At 41.2% G+C, this 17,301-nt stretch overlaps 1 protein-coding gene across 9 annotated transcripts in view; it reads right to left on the reverse strand.

The window, feature by feature from the left end:
• Positions 1 to 14,433, reverse strand: part of LOC133251116 (interferon-gamma-inducible GTPase 10-like) — a 51,487-nt gene extending 37,054 nt beyond the window's left edge. For 4 of the 9 annotated variants that reach the window (XR_009737519.1, XR_009737518.1, XM_061423179.1 and 1 more), the window contains exon 1: positions 14,222 to 14,426. The gene's annotated coding sequence lies outside the window, so the exon portion shown is untranslated. Of the gene's footprint in view, positions 1 to 14,221 lie in introns of all 9 variants that reach the window. The other 5 variants (XR_009737521.1, XR_009737520.1, XM_061423181.1 and 2 more) reach the window with 2 other exon arrangements.
• Between the last annotated feature and the right edge of the window lie 2,868 nt (positions 14,434 to 17,301).

A 17,301-nucleotide genomic window follows, 5' to 3' on the forward strand; every position in this document is an offset into this window, starting at 1 on the left:
CATGGGTTCTATCCCTGAGTTGGGAAGAACTCCTAGAGGAGTAAATGGCAACCCACTCCAGTATTCTTGCCAGGAAAATCCCATGGGCAGAGGAGCCTCGGGGGCTACAGTCCATGGGGTCGCAAAGAGTTGAACACGACTTAGTGACTGAACAACAACAGCAATTAATAGTTTATGTCAGCTAATTGTAAACTTCTAATTTATCCCTCTCTCCTCTTGCCTCTTTGGTAAGCCTAAGTTTGTTCTCTATGTCTGTGAATTTGTTCAGTTCAGTTCAGTTCAGTCACTCAGTCGTGTCTGACTCTTTGCGACTCCATGAATTGCAGCACGCCAGGCCTCCCTGTCCATCACCAACTCCTGGAGTTCACTCAGACTCACGTCCATCGAGTCAGTGATGCCATCCAGCCATCTCATCCTCTGTCGTCCCCTTCTCCTCCTGCCTCCAATCCCTCCCAGCATCAGAGTCTTTCCTAATGAATCAACTCTTTGCATGAGGTGGCCAAAGTACTGGAGTTTCAGCTTTAGCATCATTCCTTCCAAAGAAATCCCAGGGCTGATCTCCTTCAGAATGGACTGGTTGGATCTCCTTGCAGTCCAAGGGACTCTCAAGAGTCTTCTCCAACACCACAGTTCAAAAGCATCAATTCTTTGGCACTCAGCCTTCTTCACAGTCCAACTCTCACATCCATACATGACCACAGGAAAAACCATAGCCTTGACTAGACGAACATTTGTTGGCAAATAATGTCTCTGCTTTTGAATATGCTATCTAGGTTGGTCATAACTTTCCTTCCAAGGAGTAAGCGTCTTTTAATTTCATGGCTGCAGTCACCATCTGCAGTGATTTTGGAGCCCCCCAAAATAAAGTCTGACACTGTTTCCACTGTTTCCCCATCTATTTCCCATGAAGTGATGGGACCAGATGCCACGATCTTCATTTTCTGAATGTTGACCTTTAAGCCAACTTTTTCACTCTCCACTTTCACTTTCATCAAGAGGCTTTTTAGTTCCTCTTCACTTTCTGCCATAAGGGTGGTGTCATCTGCATGTCTGAGGTTATTGATATTTCTCCCGGCAATCTTGATTCCAGCTTGTGTTTCTTCCAGCCCAGCGTTTCTCATGATGTTCTCTGCATATAAGTTAAATAAACAGGGTGACAATATACAGCCTTGATGTACTCCTTTTCCTATTTGGAACCAGTCTGTTGTTCCATGTTTAGTTCTAACTGTTGCTTACTGACCTGCATACAAATTTCTCAAGAGGCAGGTCAGGTGGTCTGGTATTCCCATCTCTTGAAGAATTTTCCACAGTTTATTGTGATCCACACAGTCAAAGGCTCTGGCATAGTCAATAAAGCAGAAATAGATGTTTTTCTGGCACTCTCTTGCTTTTTCCATGATCCAGTGGGTGTTGGCAATTTGATCTCTGGTTCCTCTGCCTTTTCTAAAACCAGCTTGAACATCTGGAAGTTCACAGTTCACATATTGCTGAAGCCTGGCTTGGAGAATTTGAGCATTACTTTACTAGCGTGTGAGATGAGTGCAATTGTGTGGTAGTTTGAGCATTACATAAGTTCATTTGTATCATATTTTAGATTCCATGTATAAGTGATATCATATGACATTCATCTCTTTCTGACTTAGTTCACTTAGTGTGGTAATATCTAGGTCCATCTATGTTGCTTCAGATTTCATTTGTTCATTCTTCTTTTATGGCTGAGTAGTACCTCTTGATGGCTTTTGTTTCCACTGTTGCAGAAGACACTGCCTATTTTCTATGCTGATAATTTATGTGTCCAAAGAGTCAGGACAGTGTGGAAGACAAAATAATGGTTCCTAAGATGTCCACATTGTGAACTCCATAACTTGGGAGTGTGCTGCTTTACATAGCAAAAAGCACTTTTTACTTGACATTAGTTTTTAATTCCACTGCTAGACAAAACCTAATGCTTAACCTGTCCATGTTTGATTATTGCAGGTAAAAATATCATCTAAAAATTTGAGGACAAGAATAAAGGCTTAGTGTATTCAGCAGTTTTTGAAGGTAAGTAAGTTAATGATGCTCAGATGAAAAGATTATCTTGGCTTATCCAAGTGGTCTAAATATAATCACAGGAATCACAGGCAAGATGGAGGCAGGGCCAAATGCTGAAAAGAAGATAGGCTAATAGAGCAGAGGTTGGAGAGAAGATCTAGGAAGATGGAGGAAAGGCAATGAGCCAAGGATTGTCAGGCAACTTCTAGAGGCTGAAGTAGACAAGAAAATGGATTATCTCCTGGGGCCTCCAGATAGAACAGGCCCTGCTGACACTTTGATTGTAGCTCCTTAAGATTCATTTTGTCTGCTCACTTCCAGATCTATAATAGAATTAATCTGTTACACAGCAAGGGGAAACCAATATAGACAGTCTGTACTGTCATGACCCCTGAATACAGAGACCAGCACCTTTCCATTCTGCAGGAAGAATCACTTAGGTGAAGACATTAGTGAGCACAGAAGGCTTCCAGAAGGATCTCATTTCCAATAATCTGCAGCAAATCAGGACGGGACCTAGCTTGTGGGAGAGGCAGGAAGCAGAGACAAATCCACCAGGTGGTGACCACCAGGACATATATTCCAAACATGTGTTATAAAATCTGTTTCCCATATGTCCTGGAGAACAACCAAAAACATAGTCATTGTGGTATAGCTGTCCAGTTGGAGCTTAATATCTATTTACCTCACTTCATGGACCAATATGGGTAGAATATAAAATGTGTAACAAGAAGCTGTAGAGGAAGTAAATAAGAGCTCTAATTTCCCCTACCCAGTTCAATACAGTTTTGAAACATAGGTATCTGCTTAAACCAAGGTAATTTAAAGAAGTTATTAATATTACATCGATGGACTCTCCTGTCATTTACTATGAGCAAGGACGGTTATATCAAGAAAGTGTGATTTAAGAAATATTTATACACATAAGGTTGTCTCAGGAATTACCAGTGGGCTCTCTCCAATAGGGGTGTGCTGAATGCTCTCCACCCCCATCCTACATATTGAGCAAGGACAATCTTAAAAAAGTAAGGAAAATCATGATTCTCAAATATAAAATAAATACATGTTAAGGATTTTATTAACTAATGACTTATGAAGGAAGTAAGCAGATGTTACTGCTAGTTGAATGAATACTCAGGAAGAGATACAATTGTAGTTCAAGAATATTGAAATGAATGTCAAAGTGAGACAAGAATGCTGTTTTCTAAGGAGAGGGTGGGAGGTCTATTGAACTGTAACAGACAGATTTTATATATGTCTCCTGTTCTCATAAATTCACAGGTGAAATTAATGCTCAAAGTGATTGTATTAGTAAATGGACCCTTGCAAGTTGCCCGGGTCATGCAGGCAGAGCCATCACAAATGGATTAGTGCCCTCATAAAAGAGACCTCAGAGATCTAGCTTAACCCTTCTGTCACATGACTTTACAGGAAAAGGCACCCACCTAGGAAGTGTGCTCTCATCAGACACCCAATCTATAGTTGCCTTGATCTTGGTTTCCAATTTTCCAAAAATAAGAGAAATAGATTTTTTTTTTAACTAGGGAACCCAGTCTGTGGTATTTTGTCATAGCCTGCATGGATTAAGAAAATGGCAAAGAAAAGAATTACTTTTCATTCCTCTTAATTATCAAAACTCAGAGAGATTTAAATAGCTCTGTGGTAATAAGGCTAGAGGAGAAGGCAATGGCACTCCACTCCAGTACTCTTGCCTGAAAAATCCCATGGACAGAGGAGCCTGGTAGGCTGCAGTCCATGGGGTCGCTAAGAGTCGGACACAACTGAGCGACTTCACTTTCACTTTTCACTTTCATGCATTAGAGAAGGAAATGGCAACCCACTCCAGTGTTCTTGCCTGGAGAATCCCAGGGACGGGGGAGCCTGGTGGGCTGCCATCTACGGGGTCACACAGAGTTGGACACGACTGAAGCGACTTAGCAAGCAAGCAAGCAAGCAAGCATTAAGGCTAGAATCAGAAAACTCTCAATGTGCATCAAGCATTACATAATTTACCATTGGTGAAAGCAGTAAACATTCTCTTATTCCAAATTTTCTTACAACTTTTTCAATTTAAAAAAAGGAGAAGAAGAAAAGGCATCTTTAAACACCAGGGTTATCTGTTTTCCAGAGAGGTTGGCATGAACTTCTGGATGGAATTTCAGCTCTCTACCAGCCACCCCTGCCCTCAGTCCTTCAAGCACAAAGCCAGAATTAGCCACTGCAGATATACAGCATGCTTCCTCACCAGTTCTAGAGAGAAAACAGATTTCCTATGACAGAGCAGATCCAAATGTTTCCATGAAAACAGCAGATGCTGCACAGGAACACTTCCCAGAACTGTTTTTACTAGGAAATGCAATCAGAGTGTGCTTCTGTGCTCACTGTAAAGAACAAGGCTTAGCAAGTCTCTGTGCTCCCTGGGTAATGAGGCCCGAATGGGAGGCATCAGGAAGCCTCTAACCTAAACGTCTCTCTCAGGAAGAATTTGAGCAAACTCTGGGAGATAGTGGAGGACAGAGGAGCCTGTCATGCTGCAGTCCATGGGGCTGCAAAGGATCAGACACAACTTAATGCCTAAACAACAACAGGAAGATGTGGTTGATATTTTAGAACTCACATTTTGAAAAAAAAAAAATGGGAGGAACTTCCATACCATGTATGGTATATTTTATACATCATGAAAATAAACAAAGCATATTTTATACTGCACTTTGGTGCCAGCATAGAGATAAAGCAACTGACCCTCAGAACACAACATTGATCCTTATGTTTGACTCAAGTGTGTGTGGAATTGTGTTTAATAGGAGACATATATGGCACGTCAGTGAGTAAAGAAGGTACTGTGTAGTAATGGAACTGGAAAAATTGGTTATCCTGGTTATCCATATGGAGAATGTTACTGATTCTCTACTTCTATCACTATTGATAATCCACTCTAGAAGGAGAATAAAGACTGAAATTTCAAATGGAAAACTCTAGAAGAAAATATAACTGATCTTAGAGTAAAAAAATTTCTTAAACAAGATACCCAGATGATAGCTGTATAAAAAAAGATTGACAAATGAGGTGCTTAGACTACATTAAAATGAAAAGCTTCTTTTCATGAAAAGAGATGCTTAAGGGGGGTAAAAAATTTCTTTAGACACAGGGAGAAGATATTTGCACAAATGTGTTAGACTAAAAATCAATGCAAAGAAGATATTTTAAAAATGTAGAAACACTAAAAAGCAAGACAATCTAGTATGGAAGTGGAAGAAAGGAATAAACAGATCTTTCTCAGAAAAGGAAAAGGAAAAAAAACCCACCTGTGATTAGTAAGCACACAGAAACTTTAACAGCCTCCTTAGTAATGCTGCTGCTGCTGCTAAGTTGCTTCAGTCGTGTCCAACTCTGTGCGACCCCATAGACGGCAGCCCACCAGGCTCCCCCGTCCCTGGGATTCTCCAGGCAAGAACACTGGAGTGGGTTGCCATTTCCTTCTCCAATGCATGAAAGTGAAAAGTGAAAGTGAAGTCACTCAGTCATGTCCGACTCTTAGCAACCCCATGGACTGCAGCCTTCCAGGCTCCTCCATCCATGGGATCTTCCAGGCAAGAGTAATGAGGCAGATGCAAATCTGTGCACACTGAGATGACTGCTGCTGCTAAGTCACTTCAGTCCTGTCCAACTCTGTGTGACCCCACAGATGTCAGCCCACCAGGCTCCCCCGTCCCTGGGATTCTCCAGGCAAGAACATTGGAGTGGGTTGCCATTTCCTTCTCCAATGCATGAAAGTGAAAAGTGAAAGTGAAGTCGCTCAGTTGTGTCCGACTCTTAGCGACCCCATGGACTGCAGCCTACCAGGCTCCTCCATCCATGGGATTTTCTAGGCAAGAGTACTGGAGTGGGGTGCCATTGCCTTCTCCACACTGAGATGACAGTGCATATCAATTCAATTGGAAAATTTTAAAAGTTTGACAACACTGAGTATTAGGGTCTCTGAAACTTTGAAAAACAAGTATGGATAAATTTTATAAAATTGTGCATTCATGTACTTTGTGACCCAGCATCTCCACTCCTAAGATGGTACTGAGGAGTCAGTGTGCAAAAAAGTACAGGTGACATGTAAAAAGTATTCCTAATGGCAGTCTGCAGATTGACAGAGGATGGACAAATAAATTGAGTTCTACAGCACTGATAAGAATGATCCACTGTTATGCTGCTGCTGCTGCTAAGTTGCTTCAGTTGTGTCTGACTCTGCGACGCGATAGACAGCAGCCCATCAGGCTCTGCCGTCCCTGGGATTCTCCAGGCAAGAACACTGGAGTGGGTTGCCATTTCCTTCTCCAATGCATGAAAGTGAAAAGTGAAAGTGAAGCCACTCAGCCGTGCCCGACTCTTAGTGACCCCATGGATTACAGCCTACCAGGCTCCTGCGTCCATGGGATTTTCCAGACAAGAGTACTGGAGTGGGTTGCCATTGCCTTCTCTGCCATTGTCATGCATAGGTTAACAAACACTGTGTTTTAGTAACACGATGTTGAGATTAAAATGTATAAACAGAAGTTAGTAAAAACAATAGGAAAAAAAAGTAGAATACCTTTTATATCAAAGAGTGTTCTTCTTATATTTTCTTCAAAGAGTTTTATAGTATCTGGCAGGCTTTCTAAAGAAACATTTCTCTAAGAAAGGCATACAGATGGGTAAAAAGAACATGAAAATCTGCTCAGCATCACTAAACAAGAGAAATATAGATCAAAACTACAATGAGGTATCACCTCACACCAGTCAGAATGGTCATCACAAATAAATGCTGGAGAGTGTATGGAGAAAAGGGAACCCTCCTATACTGTTGGTGTGAATGTAAACTGTCACCGCCACTAAGACGAATGGCATGGAGGTTCCTTAAAAAACTAAAAATAGAGCTACCATATGATCTTGGGAAAGGAGTACGTCAAGGCTGTATGTTATCACCCTGCTTATTTAACTTATATGCAGAGTACATCATGCAAAATAACAGGCTAGATGAAGCACAGACTAGAATCAAGAATGCCAGGAGAAATAACAATAACCTCACATATGCAGGTGACACCACCCTTATGGCAGAAAGTGAAGAAGAACTAAAGAGCCTCTGGATGAAAGTGAAAGAGGAGAGTGGAAAAACTGGCGTAAAACTAAACGTTCAAAAATTAAGATCATGGCATCCAGTCCCATCACTTCATGGCAAATAGATGGGGAAACAATGGAAACAGTGAGAGACTTTATTTTCTTGGGCTCCAAAATCACTGTAGATGGTGACTGCAGCCTTGAAATTAAAAGACACTTGCTCCTTGGAAGAAAAGCTACGACCAACCTAGACAGCATATTAAAGAGCAGAAACATTACTCTGCCAACAAAAGTCCGTCTAGTCAAAGCTATGATTTTTCCTGTAGTCATGTATGGATGTGAGAGTTGGACCATAAAGAAGGCTGAGCACTGAAGAACTGATGCTTTTGAACTGTGGTGTTGGAAAAGACTCTTGAGAGTCCCTTGGACTGCAAGGAGATCCAACCAGTCCATTCTAAAGGAGATCAGTCCTTAATATTCATCGGAAGGACTGATGTTGAAGCTGAAACTCCAATACTTTGGCCACCAGAGGCGAAGAGCCCACTCATTGGAAAAGACCCTGATACTGGAAAAGATTGAAGGCAGGAGAAGAAGAGGACTACAGAGGATGCGATGGCATCACCGACTCGATGGACATGAGTTTGAGTAAGCTCCAGGAGATGGTGATGGACAGGGAAGCCTGTTGTGCTGCAGTCCATGGGGTCGCAAAGAGTCGGACATGATTGAGCGACTGAATTGAACTGATGATCTAGCAGCCCCACTCCTGGGCAAATATCTGGAGAAAACCATAATTCAAAAAGATACATGCACCCCAGTGTTCGTTGCAGCACTATTTACAATAGCCAGGACTTGGAAGCAACCTAAATGTCCCTCAACAGAGGACTAGAAGAAGTTGTACATATAATCTATGGACTATTACTCTGCCATAAAAGCAAAATAATGCTTTTGCAGCAACATGAATGCAAATAGAAATGATCGTACTAAGCAAAGTCAGAAAACAAAAGACAGAACCATAGCTATCACTTATATGTGGAACCTAAAGTATGGTGCAAATGAACCTATCTATGAAACAGAAATAGATTCACAAACATAAGGAACAGACTTGTGGCTGCCAGGGGGAGGGTGTAGGGGAAGGGAGTACTGGGAATTTGGGATTAGCAGATGTAAACTATGATATATAGGATGGATAAGCAACAAGGTCCTATTATATGGCACAGGGAACTATATTCCATATCCTATGATAAATCATAATAGGAAAGAATATATAGAAAAGAATGTCTATATGTATATAACTGTCATTTTTCTGTACAGCAGAGATTGGAAAAACATTGTAAATCAACTATGTGTCAATAAAAAGCTAAATTAAAATTACTTAACTAAATAACTAATCAGGATTTATTGTATAACACAGGAAATGCTACTCAATACTCTGCAACGGTCTATATGGGGAAAAAAACCTAATAAAGAGTGGATATATGTAAAAGTATTTACAGATTAACTTTGCTGTACACCTGAAACTAACACAGCATTGTAAATCAATAAAAAAATTTTAAAAGGTAGAATACCCTTAAATATATTTTCAAGGAAACATAACAAACTCTTGTTTGGGCAGGCATATTAAGTGATAACATAACAAATGAAACAAAGCTGTCAAACACATAGTTTATGAAGTTGTTACCCAAGGGCTGGTGACAGGGCATGGAGTAAATAGGAACATATAAGTAGGTATAGTCATTGAAGGTGTTCTGTTTCTTGGAATGGTTGTACAGTGTGTAGGTGATAAAGGATTTTAAAAAAGAAAATATCTCAGTTCTTTGCACATTGGTGCTGCATTTATTTTTTCATCTGTAGTCATGAATCTCTCCCTCCTTCCCTAGTTTGGGAATATTCTGTCTGACATACAGAGACAATCAATGTTATGATGGAAAAAGGAAAACTGAGGAATTCTTAAAGGAGGTGGTGGGGACAAGAGAGATTGGCATTCTAGGAAGAAAAAACTGCAAGGCAAAGATGAAAACATGACGAACTTGACAACTAGCTATGGATTCAGATGAACACACACCGACACCGAATGAAAGACCTCAGTATTAAAAATACCGTTCAGGTTTCCTCAGGGCTGGGCTGGTCCTTATTTTGAGGGTCATTCCAAGTCTCACGCCCCATTTGCTAGACTCTGGTATGGAGTGGCCATTTCTCAGTGGGCTGGGGCATGATGTCCCTGAATGCACAACTCACAATCAATAGTCAAACTTTGTAGCCCTAGGTCGACTAAGATCACATAAATCTTCCTAAGAACAAGAGATGACACAATTTGTCAGGGTCACTACTGGGCACCTACAGAGTCGAACTGTTCCTTGGACACAAACACTGCTTCTGCTTCTTCAGGAGGAACTCCTAACAGGCCCCATCAGAGGCCTGTGAGCCTCTGCAAAGATGCCTTCTTCCCACACAGGGTAGGAATCCAAAGTAGAATCTAGGCAGAGTCCACAAGAGACATACCAAGGTTGCTTGCTGACTGCACTTTAGAGTCACATTTTGAAAAGCTTTTCTATGTTTGGATTCCACTTTCAAGGCTAATCTGGCCATTAAATGCCTGAAATGTTTTGGGACTGGGTTCAAAGGAATTCACAGGGTCCAGGAAGGAGACCAGATTCAGCCTCTTTTGCTCCTACCACCTCCTTTCATGTTCCCCCACCTTTCGACAAACACTTAACCCATAAGATGCTTAAATGTCATCCCTTCACAACCAGAACTGGGCAGGCTGGAGTGTGGACCATGAGGCTGAGTGCCAGGCCTCCATTTAATCCAGACTAGGCTCGCGGATTCAGGTAAGAAATCGCGGATTCAGGTAAGAAAAGCAGGGAACAGGAGGAAATGGAAGAATGTTGTGTCAGTCTGAATGTGGGCTGGAAAAGAATTTCCAGACACAGAGTATTGCAGAAGGACGTGAGTTTACTAAGCACAACGAGCACTGCATATATGTACCACAACTTCTTTATCCATTCATCTGTTGGTGGACATTTAGGTTGCTTCCACGTCCTAGCTATTGTAGATAGTGTTACAATGAACGTTGGTACATGTGTCTTTTTCAGTTATGATTTTCTCAGAGTATAGGCCCAGTAGTGGGATTTTGGGGTCATATGGTAGTTTATGGGGCTTCCCAGGTGGTGCTAATGGTAAACAGACTGCCTGCCAATGCAGAGACATAAGAGATGCAGGTTCAGTCCCTGGGTTGGGAAGATCCCCTAGAGGAGGGCATGGCAATCCACTCCAGGATTCTTGCCTGGAGAATCCCATGAACAGAGGAGCCTGGCAGGCTACAGTCCATTGGGTTGCAAAAAGTCAAACATAACTGAAACAACTTAACACACATGCATGGTAGTTTTATTCCACTTTGTTTTAAGGAATCTGCATACTGTTCTCCATAGTGGTTGTATCCATTTACAGTCTCATCAACAGTGCAAAAGAGTTCCCTCTTCTCCAAACCCCCTCCAGCCACTTTTATGGCTGAGTAATCAGCCATAAAGAAGAACTCATTTTAAAAGTGAACTCATTTTATGGTTAAGTAATCAGCCATGAAAAGGAACTCATTAGAAGTCAGTTCTAATTTGTGAATGAACCTAGAGCCTGTATAACAATACAGAGTGGAGTAAATGAGAAAGAAAAACAAACATTGTGTATTAATATTTATATATGGAATCTGGAAAGAGTATTGATGAACCTGTTTGCAGGGCAGCAGAGGAGATGCAGACATAGCAGACTTGTGGACACGATGGGGGAAGGAGAGGGTGGGACAAATCAAGGGAGTAGCACTGAAACATATACTTTACCATATGTGAGAAAGATAACCAGTGGAAATTAGATGTATGATGCAGGGAGTTCAAACCTGGTGCTCTGTGACAATCTAGAGGGGTGGGATTTAGTGGCTTAAGGGAGTGGGGATATATGTATACCTACGTCTGATCCATGTTGATGTATGGCAGAAATCAATATAATATTGTAAGGCAATTACCCTCCAATTAAAAATAAATAAATTAATTTAAAAAAGAAAGTTACTCTGGACACCTGCTTCCAAATGACATAGAAGTATCTTTTATTTAGAATTAAATCTTCTGATTTAGACCACAAATTCAGCAACCACGGGACTACCATTTCTTGTCTGGGATTTGCAGCTATGCATTTCAGCTATGGTCCGGCAGCAGGGGTGTTCTCTTTTATTAAAAAAAAAAGAAGAAGAACAAGAGGCGTAATGTGGGTGCTGTGAGCACAGCGGCTGACCTCCTGACAGACAAGGGAGACAATGGGACACCGTTAGAACAGCAGGCAGGCTCAAGGGAGAACTGACACTTTTCATGGGTTAGTAGCTTATTTTTATGGTCTCAAAACAAAGAAAAATACTGCTGGAAGGGTGGCATTAGGTGATTTGTTAGGGTGCTAGAGAGTGTGTCCTGGCCTGGGCATTCTGCCTAATTTGTGGTCAGAAAGTTGGCCTGTAAGGATCAGAGGGGATTTTGGCAATGATTACATGGGGATCAGTCAATTTTGGAGATGACCTTGATTCTGGGCTCTACTTCTGTGGCATTTGTGTAAAGCTTCCCACCTTTGGCCTTGGGAGAGGACTCCATAGAGGATGGGTATAAAAAGAGTTGCTTAGAGCCCTCAGGCTGTGGTGTGGACCAGCAGTTTTCAGCCTCATTTTACTCGGAAAACCCTCTGCAACCGGTTTAACTATAAAAGCAGTTGCTCAAGTAGGAAAGGGGTGGAGTCTGTGAATTACTCTGCAAATGCTTGCTAAGATTTTCAGTGGCAGTGATAACAGTTCTGTGGTGACTGACATGGCTAGACTTCTAATATTTTCATCTTCTTTGGGCATAACATGTTCAGGGGGAGGCAAGTATATCTGGACATCATACGGTCTCTGAAATTCAGACGCAAAGTACACAGCTCCTGGTTTGCAGAGGCAAGGAATGGCTCAGAAAATATCCTGTCTCCTGGTCCCAATCAGGTAGACAAAATTCCAAACAGTCTAATAAACAATTTCCAAATGGTTATAGAGTTGAAATCTCAACTGCCCTGATTCAGTCCCTCCTCCAACTGAGGCAATTGCTTCAGGGAGAGGAAAAGAGGCAACTTCTCCTCTCTTTCTCTTTCTTTCTCCAGCTTCTCCTCTCTTTCTTTCTCCCATTATAAGAATAGGAGCTGACTGAGAGGATGACACTAGCATCAGGGATCTTAGCCTGGAAGCAGGGCATTTAAATGTTTTAAAAAACATGTGACTCTTAAGGGATACAAAGGAAGGAACTTTGAGCAATGAGAAGACATTCTGTTTCAAAGTGAAAGAAAAATAAGATAAATGACCAGTGTAGGGGAGCAAAATTACCACCCCAAAATGTTTCTCTGGTATTAGGATTATTTTAGATTGTTTATTTTTCAGAAACAGAACGCTCAGGAAGCTTTCTTTTTTACCTCCCTCTTAACTGCCTAAAAGCATTTAGATAGGGGGCTTCCTCCAAGAAAGGAGCTATCACCAGAGGTAACTAAAACCAATAGGAGCTGGGCATAGTAGGCTGGGAAATTGACCAAGGCCTATTTGCTCACATTCTGCTCTGTGTCCCGCTGTCTCTATATGGCAAGACAACTACTTGTTTACCAGACTTTTGCTCTTCCCATTACTATGTGCATTGTCTTCCTCACCTTTGAAGTACTAGCCCCCTAAACCCACCAACTTTGCTCAGAATGGATACATTCTAATTGCCTGATTGCCTCTGAGTCTCATATTCTTCTACAGCCACCCCCTTACCTATGTATAGTAATTGTTTTTGCTTTTATTTTCCTCCTGTTGATTTATCTCATGTCAATTTAATTCTTAGACCAGCTACAAGAACCTAGAAAGGTAGAAGAAAAACTTTTCTGCCCCAAAATCATTTTTTTAAAACTAAAGCAGTTTAAAAACTGTGGCTGACCAATCTTGTTTTGTTTGCACTTCCCCACTGCAAACTGAGATCTACGATTGGGTGTGTCTATGTTGTAAGGGAACAAAATATGCTGCCCCAAATGTGTCTCCTTGGCATTAGGGTTATCTAGAATAATTAATTTTAAGAAACCAAAGACTCAAGAAGAGCTTTTACCTTCACCTTAACTGCCTTAAAGAATTTAGATAAACGGCCTATTCTAGGAAGGAAAACTATCACCAGAGATACCTACAGAGTATGTGCTAGGTAGACTAGACTTGGGGAAACTTAGCAAGGCCTATTTGATCGAAGTCTTCTCTCTCTCCCATTGCTTTCTGCCTGGCATGGCAAACATTTACCAAACATTTGTTTTTCCATCTTTCTAAAATTGTTTTCCCCTTTGAAGTCCTAGGCTCCTACCTTTCTCCTGAAATCCAAATGGCATATAAGCACCAGTTGCCTGAATGTCTGTGTGCTATATATTATGGAGTCCCCGAACATAGAAAATTTAATTTGTTTTTTCCTCATATTAATCTGTCTCATGTCATTTTAGTTGTGAGACCAGCCCAATGCACTCACAAGTGTAGAAGAAAATTATTGCCTCCCCTAAAACAGGCTCAGTCCTGATGCTGCTCCACATACATTCACCATTTAGGTTTTCTTACCCTGTCCCATGTTACCCAGCACCACCTCTGTGCTGAAGGTGCTGAAGTCTTCCCTAACCTCACTCACATATATCCCACTGTTTACACAACATCTCCCACTTGTGTGTCTAGAATGATCTTTAATAACTGAACAAGGCCAAACCTAACTCAAGTCCCTATCCCTTTCCTTCTATAGTCTTCTCCCTTCCAGGTAATGTCAGTGCCACCCTTTGTTTGCACATGGGGTCATCCACATAATTGTCTTTCACTCTTATCTCATATCTACAATCCTCTGACCTCCCCAAGTCTATCTGGAATCCAGTTACTCTGCTTATTTCCATCATCGTTGCCTAGCCCTTGGCTTGTCACTCACTCTCTTAACTACCTGAGGATGACCAGGTCTTCTGCACCAACTCTCAGCTTTCCACCAGCCAGCTCTGCCCTTCAGGCCTCCAAGCAGAAGACCAGCATCCCATCACTTCAAGTACAAAGAATTTGCTCACTTACCAGTTGAAAGAGGAAAGATATTTCTGGTCAAAGCTCAGATCTGAAAGTTTCCACTAAGTGAGCAGAAAATGCAGTCTGGTGAATCGCTCCCTGCAGCGCCCAGCACAGGAACACTCCAGAGAGCTGTCCTTGTCCAGGCAAATGCAGACAGAGTAGAGAGCAAGGACAGGTAAACCTCTAGCCTGCCTGGGAAATGACGTCCAGGATGGGAGGGAGTAGAGAATATAAGAGCCTGTGGCTTGAGCCCTTCCTTGGGGGTGGGGAAAAAAAGATGATAGTTGATAACCCACATTTCTAGGAAATGAAAATGAAACCATGGCAATCATGTTTATGTCTTTCTCTACAGCAGAAATATTTCCCAGAAAAGAAAAATACAAGAGTGTAACTTTAGGAAGCTCAGTGATTAAGGAGAGGGCACAGAGGTACTAGAGGCGAGGAAAGGCAGGTTTCCAAGGACCCCTGGGAGGTCACCTAATGAAGACACCCAAGGGAGCACAAGGGACAGGGAAGGAGGAAGGCTGTGAGCAACTTTTCAAAGCTTCCAATGAGTGAGGGAGAAACATTTCTCTAACCTTTCTCTGTTTTTATTTTTTTTTCTTAATTTTATATTTTATATTCATAATCACAGAAAACTAGCCAATCTGATCACATGGACCACAGCTGTGTCTAACTCAATGAAACTAAGCCATGCCGTGTGGGGCCACTCAAGACAGACGGGTCATGGTGGAGAGGTCTGACAGAATGTGGTCTTCTCTAACTTTTTTCTGTCTTTATGTTTTTTTTCTTACTTTTAAATTTTATATTGGAGTATACCCAATTAACAATGTTGTGGTAGTTTCAGGTACACAGCAAAGGGCCTCAACCATACATATACACGTACTCATTCTCCCTCATGTCCTTCTGTTCTTTTGTCATTAGGAGCCCTATACCTGACTGCCACGTAGTCAAACCTGGATTGGATTACTCTGGCAGTCATGGGGTTCCTAAATTCATGTGGAAGATTAAAGGGAAAATACCAAATTTTTTAAGAAAAAAGAATAAATGGGAAGGTTTGCCATACCATTTATGGCATATTTTCATGTATATTTTAATACACTGTAAAAAGAAACAAAGTATATATTAATGCTGTACTTGAGAACAGCACAAGAATGAACTAACAGACCTATAGAACACAGTACTGAGCCTTGTGTCAAACTCAGGCATGTATGAAATTCTGAGGAATGGAAGAAGTGCATGGCATTTCAGTGGGTAAAGAAAGCACTGTCTAACAAATGGAGTTTGACAAACTAGTTATCCATGTGGAAAAAGGTACTGCCCCACCTTTACATCACTTTTGATAATCAACTCTGGAAGGTGGAAAGGTCTAAGTTTCAAGTGGAACATTCTAGAAGAAAATATAGTTGATCTTAGGGTATAGATAACCTTTTTCTTAAACCAGAGACCCAGGTGCCAGACACCCAAGTGATAGCTATATAGTAAAGACTGACAAATGAGGTGCCTTTGACTACATTAATAAGAAAAAATTCTGTTCATGAAAAGAAATGTTTAAGGACAGTAAAAACTAAAGAATTTCCAAAAACCTGGAGAAGATATTTGTATACATGATGTCAACTAAGGATCAATAGGAAAAAGGTATATTTGAAATTTCAGAAACCACTAAGCGCATGAGAAACAATCTAGTGTAGAAGTGGGCAAAAGACATTAACAGACCATTCTCTGAAAGAAGAACAAAAACAAAACGAAACATGTCTGGCCAATAAACACATAGGTAGCTTAGCAGCCTTCTTAGTAATTAGAAAAATGTAAATCTGCGCAAAATGAGATGACACTCTACATCAATTCAACTGGAAACATAGAAGTTTGATAATATAGAGTATTAGTGAGAATGTGGATCAGTAGGATCTCTGAAACATAGTTGCTGAGAATATAAATCAAAATAATCACTTTGATCAACTAAAAATAATAAAATTGAAAAGGTTACAGTCACTTTGAAAAAAACAATATGGTTTAGTTTGATAAAAGTTGTGCATTCATACACCTTGGATCACAGCATCTCCACTGCTAAGAATCACTATGCACAAAAGTACAGGGAATGTGTAGCAGTGTGTTCCTAATAGTGGACTTCATAATTGTGGGAAAAGAGGATAGCCATTGACAGAGAATAGAAAAGTAAAAAAAAATAAATAGAGCTTTACAGCACTGAAAGGACTGAGTCATAGCTTGCTGCTGCTGCTGCTAAGTCGTGTCCGACAGCGTATTAAAAAGCAGAGAGAGCACTTTGCCAACAAAGGTCCATAGTCAAAGCCAGGTTTTTCCAGCCATCATATATGAATGCGAGAGTTGGACCATGAAGAAGGCTGAATACCCCAAAATTGATGCTTTTGAATTGTGGTGCTGGAGAAGACTCTTGAGAGTCCCATGGACAGCAAGGAGATCAAACCAGTCACTCTTAAAGGAAATCAACCCTGGATATTCATTGGAAGGACTGATGTTAAAGCTGAAGATCCAACACGTTGGCAGCCTAATGTGAAGAGCTAACTTACTGGAAAACATACTGATGCTGGGAAAGACTGAGGGCAAAAGGATAAGAAAGCAGCAAAGGATTAGATGGTTAGATAGCATCATTGACTAAAGGGACACCAATTTGAGCAAACTCCAGGAGATAGTGAAGGACAGGGAAGCCTGGCATGCTGCAGTCCATGGGGTCACAAAGACATGACTTAGGGACTGAACAACAGCAAAAGGCCTCTAAGAGGTCTTTTTGCATCTTAGTGGTTTGACTCTCTGTTGAGATACAGTTTATTGGTGGTCAAATGATGGATTCTTTTAAAATCAAGTAATTAAGTAAGTGTTAGTCGCTCAGTTGTGCCCAACTCTTTGTGACCCCATGGACTGCAGCTCACCCGGTTCCTCTGTCCATGAGATTTTCCAGGCAAGGATACTGGAATGGGTTGCCATTTCCTTCTCCAGGGGATCTTCCCAACCCAGGGATTTTACCGACTGAGGTAAATAACATAACCCTGAGATTATGCCAGGGAATAACTCTCTGCTTTCAGGCTGTGACTAATTTTTTAGTTGAC

This window comes from Bos javanicus, chromosome 7, assembly GCF_032452875.1.
Source record: "Bos javanicus breed banteng chromosome 7, ARS-OSU_banteng_1.0, whole genome shotgun sequence".
In the NCBI taxonomy this organism is placed as follows: Eukaryota; Metazoa; Chordata; class Mammalia; order Artiodactyla; family Bovidae; genus Bos; species Bos javanicus.